Here is a 7154-nt window from a genome sequence, read left to right on the forward strand (position 1 = left end):
TATTTTAAATCCAATAATCTCAACAGACCACTCTATTTTTAATTTCACCCAAATTCCGTTATACTTTATGGGATCTTCAGGGTTCCCTCACATCTCCTCTGACAAAACCATCATGTCCCACAACTCTTAGGAATTCACTTTGATTCTCTTCTGTGTTCGTGGTATTCTCAAGGTCTGAGACTTTTTGCAGTCCTTCCACCAGCGTCCAGCTAAGTGACACTCCAACTCTCTTTAAGCACCTCATGATTGTTTACTCCCTAACTCAAGCATGGCCCTCAGTGCACTGGTGCTTTGTGACTCTATATCAGAAAATGCTCTTGGTTTCTGATAGCCCTGTGATACAATTCTTCGTGGATTCTCTCTCAACTTCTCTCAAAGCTGCTCCCAGTCTTCAACTCTTGGAGCCAGTTCCTATGAGCAATTATATAAATAAACAAAAACTAAAAAAACTCTCCCTGCAATCTCTCCCCATGGCAACGTGGCACACCTGGGATGTCTTAGATGGAAAATGTTAACTGATTAGCTCCAACTTTAAACCTGTCCTTTGATCTGAAAAGGACAATATAAATTTAATGCCTTTCCTCTTTCACTAGTTACTTTCCAAACTTTCTTTGATCAGGAAAACACAGGAATAATTTATACCTCTAATGGCAACAACTGCAATATTACAGACACACTGACTCCGATAAGAAGCTAAGAGAGGATCACTTGTCGCCCTGAAGAAGAGTAATGCAGACTTGAAACATTAACCCTTTTTCTCTCTCCACAGATGCTGCCAGACCTGCCGAGCTTTTTCAGCCTTTTCTGTTTCAGTTCAGATTTTCAGAATCTGCCGTATTTTGCTTCTATATCACTTGCTGCCTATTGATCCCACACCTCTAACTCTAATCCCTTTAAGGAAACAGGGACCATCCTTTGAATTGTAATTATCTTAGGGGTGCTTTACCAACTTCTCAAACCAGGAGTGTGCATTTACCTTACTTTGAAAAATTTCAATCCCCAAACAAAGAGTTGTATTCCTAAAATTAGCTATTCATAAAAAGCAATAATCATCAGCCAAAAAGCACATTTAGTGATACAAGGACATTAGGTTACACAGCTAGCTCACCTGTTAGTGGTGAAGAAAATAACAGCCTCCAATGACTTTTTCATCAGTAATAACTTTCACAACAGCATTGCTTTGAAATTAAAGCTGGAAATAGCACATTTGAGCTGCTCATAATTACAGTAGGTTGCTCAGTCAGAATATCCTTGTGGTTTGAAAAAATTTCCCCATCATCCTTCGTCCCAGCATCTGTTCCTACTAAGCCATCATTATTGAAAGGGTTAGGATGTATCGTTTCCAGGCAAATGTTCCTGTTAAATAATGGGACCCATTAGTGGAAAAATAGCTTCTCATTGTAACAAAACTCCAGCAGTGTTTGCTACAATAGGATATGCTCAAAGATGATAATTTTCCCAAATCAACTGGAACACGACAGCCAGGAGAATGTCAAATCTTGAACTCAAAAAGGATGTTGGATGTTTATTCATCTTTAAATGGACACAAGTTGGGCTAGAGGAACATAACAAAAGAGAAAAGTAAAAAAGTGTGAAAAAGCAACAAGATTTGATCTCATTCTAATTCTTAAACCATGATGTAAATTTACCCTATGTTGGGAACATGTCGATGAAGATTCGTAATAATTCAGTGAACGATAGGATGCATATTCACACCTACCCGGATGTTGTGAGTTCCTGATCGAAGCAAAGTGCTGTGTTTTTCCACACAGGAAGAGAATGAAAGCTGATGCACTGACCCCCGGTGTGCTCTAATTGCTCGAATCCAGACTGATAATGGCAGAGGACAATGTTACTTTCTGCTTATCCCGGTACAACATGCGATTTGGAGAGATGTAGAAGGAGGAAACAAAGAGAAAATGTCCAATAACATTCGAAAATAGCCAACCTGAACCTGCTGATGAGTGGTACAACTGCTAATGCAGTCATTTGGTTCAAAAGCATATTTGTCTCAACCCACACGATCATTATTTTCTTCATTCCAAACAATAAAAATGTCATAGGTGTAATATTTAAGCATCCTTGTCCAACTGAACATTCTGCATGCTTTTACAAAAATTTGTTTTGCAATCCCAATGGACTCTTTTCAGATAGTAATTGAGCTATATTGTGTATTAGTCCAAGATAGTTGAAGTGTTTTTTTTGTGAAGTGAAGGCCTTCTTGATAGCTGTCGGGGTGAAATTGCTCTGCGCAATAGTCTTGTGTTAATGCGATTATATGAAATTCCTCTGCAACCTATGAAGCTGTTAACCTACTTAAATTAGATGAGTTAAAGCCTTTGTTAAAATGTCAGATGGAACAAATTCATACAAATACATCAGAATAGATTTTAATTTTTGAATGTCGAACTGACAGGGTACGCTGACTGATCGATGGTCTGTTCCAGCAGTGAAGAGGCCGGAGCCATTTTAAGGTCCAGTCCTCAGTTAAATAGAATCTATGAGCTGTTAACCCCATAATGGTTATCACAGCACAGTTTTCTGGATACAAGCCAGTGCCACATCAGACTGGCAGAGGTGTTCAAATTCATGAGGGGGTTGTAAAGAGTAGACAGGGAAAAACTATTCCTGTTCGTAAAAGGATCAAGAACGAGAGGGCACAGATTTAAAGTGAAATGCAAAAGAAGCAAATGTGACGTGAGAAAATCTTTTTCACACAACGAGTGGTTCGGGTCTGGAATGCACTGCCTGGAAGGGTGGTGGAGACAGGTTCAATCAAGGTATTCAAGATGGCATTAGATGATTATTTGAATAGGAACAATGTGCAGGGATATAGGGAAAAGGCAGGAGAATGACAATCAGTCATTATGCTCATCTGGAGGACCAGAGCAGACATGATGGGCCAAATGGCCTCTCCTACACTGTAGAACTTCTATGATCCTATGTCCTTTGTATGTTGTATGAAGGAGGAATGTTGGCCAGATCACCAAAAAAATCTTCCACCTTTTTTCATGTGATCTATGAAATCAAGTTGAATTAGTGGAATAGATGCACAAGACTTCAGGTTAGTGATTTATCCAAAGTGACTTCATTAACACTACACCCTGTATGCTTCATCCGATGCCAGTGCTTATGTAGTTACATTGTATATGTTGTGTTGCCCTATTATGTATTTTCTTTTATTCCCTTTTCTTCTCATGTACTTAATGATCTGTTGAGCTGCTCGCAGAAAAATACTTTTCACTGTACCTAAACAAATCCAATCCAATCCAATCCAAGTGTAGAATCTAGAATAATGTAACACTCTCTCAGTACACCATTGGTACGCTAGTTTATGAACATAAATGAGCACAGTGAGTAAGATCAACAGTGAAATCCTGGAAAATATGGACCATTTTTTTGTATCTTGGATGCCTCCTGTCAACAAAGGCAGACACAGTTGCTGAAATGTATCATCAACTCACCTCAGTCTTTGGCCAACTGAGGCATATATTTTACTTCCTGTTGCTGGAATAGCCTCCCTTTCACATTGTCAGTACTGTACTTCCTTTCATCCAGTGTCAGTAATCCTGTTGGGAGCAGTTGTAATTCTCATAACTCTGCATGCTAAATGGAGACCCAAGGATGAAATAGCAGCAGAGTTGTGGTGGACAGGAGCATTGCTCTACCAAAACACTGCCAAGCAATGGGAACTTTCACAATATGTCTGAGTGGGTGCAGGTGCTCACAAAGATCCAGGTGACCAGACGTAGAGTGGCAGATTGAATTCTGAGTAGGAATCTTATTGCTTCTTTATGTAAGGTGACAACAGCATTAATGTGCACATCTAGTGTCCCGACTGAAACAAAGCTCCCATTGTGTATTATATACTGCGTTTTACTCATTTAGACATCGTAGTGGCTAACATACAGACTCAGCCCATTAAATCAATACTAATCATATTCCACAGCACCACAATCAGATTATCCCGAGTTCTTCATTAAACAATTTATTTTAATTGCTTACATCCGTAATTTTGAACACGTTCAGTCCTCAATATACTGAGAATCACACATTGCAGCACGCAAGGTCGCAGAAGCTACAAACCTTCACATGACAAGTGTCAACACATTTCATTACATTGTTAATGCAAATTTAACTCTGACCCATTGTTAAATATTATCCTTGAATCTTCTATATCGTTTTCAGAAGCATTTTTCTGAAATGATAGTTTCAAGGTTAAGTCCTTTTCAGTATATTTACAGATCTGTCATTGTCAACAAAATGCAGAGGATGAGATTTATGATCAGCAACAGTGACACAGATTGAAAACGATTTAAATACATGGAGCAGTGGTTATTTTTAATAGCTCCCTGTTTTTAACCAAAGCAAGTGCCTGTCACTACCAATGAATCACACTGGTAGCCGATATTCAAAGAGAAACATATATTTGCCACTTTTGACAATTCTTTCTATTATTGCTTGACCAAAAACTCCAGAAAGGCACAGAAATTTAGTTCACGGACAATAATGATTCAACTCCAAAATACTGTTGCAATCACAAAAACTGGTCAGTGTGGGTGGAGAGGCGAAATCGGTAGCTAGGGAATAGAGTTTATGATGGAGGCCTAAGACAATGTTTAAATTGGAGGAAATTGCAGCTCATCTAGAACTGGATCCTGCACATATAGTCAGCATAAATCAAACATTATTTTAAAACGAATGTAAAGGCCCACACTTCATGAACCTACACTTCTTGCTATGCCGCACAACCAGGAGAGATTCCGGATTCATGGACACTGGGGGCTGATTTGTATAACTTTGAAATGGCAGTGGTTCTGAAGAAACAGTACAGTTATGGGCAAGGCGTTTCAGAACCCCAAAATGTATCATGGAGTTCAACCAACCTCTCCCTTTAATGTATTTGTTGCTTTTCCTAGCACACGGCTTGTTCCCTAGGTGTGGGATTACAATTATGGACACGTGGGTTTTTAAACACAAAACAATATTTATTCCATGAACTCAATTTAACATCTTAAATAAACATTGGATCTCTTAACACCCCTTACTTCAAAGATAACTCAGAAAATATTGCAACAGTAAATAATTCCTCAAAATGTTCCTTCAAACTTCCAAGAGACTTAACACCTTTAAACAAAATCACATCAGATTAAAGGCTTTACTATTATGAGTTTAAATCACCCAAATGATCCAGAGATAGTCTTACATGGCAGAGATCCAGCTCACTGCAAACACAGACACTCCCAATCACTTTTCAAACCTGCAAAGAAAACCTGCAAAATGGCTGACCTGAGCTCAGCCCCACCCACTCTCTGACATCACTGTTTTCTTAAAGGTACATTGCTTAAACATCCATGTCTTAAAGGTACTCTCACATGACAGTACAAATAACTTGAAGTTATTTCTGCAAAATGTGTTCTTCGATATAGTAAATACCCAAATTTATCAAAGAAACAAAATGCAAGATACTGTAGAAATCAGAAAAAATAAAATCATACCTTTGGACATGGCTAATAAAAGCTTGTGAGGAATTGGAAATAGCACCCTGGGTTAACCAAAATTGCTGTCCCCTGTAGCTCGGTGCTGGTGCTGTTTTGATTATTCAACATAAAAAAGATCTATTCTGGGATCTCAGTATGCACTTATGACAGCAGAAGAAAGACATAAAGGATTACTTACTCGTTGAATAGCGTTTTAGATAAGCTTTTCTTTTAACCAAATTGAATACATATCATATTTGTATCATGCTCTCATGTGCTCATCTGCAGCTCAGGCTCCAATTTCACTGGGAAATGTGGAATGGTGATCTCTTAAATTTACAGTATGGAAAATGATAGCAGCCATTACATTGTAAGACCCTTTTGTTCTGTGCAATTGAAATGTGTTTTAGCTGCTACCTAACAGATCAATAGCTCAACGACTATGAACGCTGACCCTATGATGGGACTACTAAACTGCAATGCCAGCATCTTTGGTTACAAGAATAGATGCAAAGCACAAGTGATAATGAGTAATATTAGTACACAACATGTACTAGGGTCCGACCCACAGCACAAGACCTTGGTTTCACGATTTCAGTATTCAAGTCTGTTTCGAGCAGGACAATTTGCTTCCCATTTTAAAGCCAATCTGAAAACTACATCAAGTGGGACCTCAGCAGCGAAAGGATGGGCAATTCTTTTTTAATTTTTTGCTGCCGGCTACCCCATTGCATAAACATAGGCTGTGCATGGCAGTTAAAAATAATCTCCAGTGAGAGAAATGAATGGCAATTACAAACATGGGAATAGCTGAGCTGGTTGGGAGTAAGGCAAGCAGAAATGCAAGCACAAGCAAATGCCGACGTGGAGCTGGCTCCACAGCCCACGAGTCTGAGAGAACAAAGAAAACGACCAGTCCCTGTGTGATTGTGAATTCTTCACAACAAAATAACGCTTACTGAAGATTTACCCTTCCTACAGTTACTATTACTGTGACAGACACCTTTATGCCGGGTAGTTGCTGATTTTCACTACATGCCTGAATCAGCTTTGAAGAAGAGCAGCATGGATACAAAGGTTCAAAAGGTTAAATTATGAGGAGCACTTACATAAACTAGGCTCTGGATTATAGATTTTATTGAGGAGTTTAGGATTCTGAAAATAATAGGATAGATAGAGAGAATAGGGAACGTAACATGAAAACCCAAGTGAGGCTATTTGAGAAGAAGATAGGAAACAATTCTCCCATCAAATGGTGGTAGGTACATGAAATTCGCCCCACAAAAAGCAGTTCATGCTTCCTCAGTTAATTCATTTAAATTTGTGATTGATAAATTTTTGTTAGGTAAATGGGTCAAAGGATAAGGGGACAAGGGGAGAGGTGCAATACTGATCAACCATGATCTCACTTAATGGCATCTTAACGGTCACTTAATGGTGTTGAGGGGCTGAATGGTCTGCTTCAGTTTCAATGTTAGGACCTCTGTTGGTCTGGGGTTGAGAAAACAATCCTAACATCAGAAACAAGGGAAGATTTTAGGGTTTGTCTCAAGTGTTAACTGCTTCCTTAGTGCTCTGGCTTTACATTTAATATTACTTCCTGCTGTTCTAGAATTCCCCACCACAGCAAATAGTTTCTCTGGACCTAATCTACTCAATCCCTTCATTACTTTA

At 38.9% G+C, this 7154-nt stretch overlaps 1 long non-coding RNA gene across 1 annotated transcript; it reads right to left on the minus strand.

Annotated features, from left to right (window-relative positions):
• Positions 1-914: 914 nt before the first annotated feature.
• LOC140425735 (uncharacterized) lies at positions 915-5926 on the minus strand. Its single transcript, XR_011947960.1, has 4 exons — positions 5680-5926; positions 3465-3569; positions 1721-1859; positions 915-1555 (listed from the first exon to the last, which is right to left on the minus strand). It is a non-coding gene; the product is annotated as an uncharacterized lncRNA (long non-coding RNA).
• Between the last annotated feature and the right edge of the window lie 1228 nt (positions 5927-7154).

The sequence above is a fragment of the Scyliorhinus torazame genome, chromosome 6 (genome assembly GCF_047496885.1).
Source record: "Scyliorhinus torazame isolate Kashiwa2021f chromosome 6, sScyTor2.1, whole genome shotgun sequence".
Lineage (NCBI taxonomy): Eukaryota > Metazoa > Chordata > Chondrichthyes > Carcharhiniformes > Scyliorhinidae > Scyliorhinus > Scyliorhinus torazame.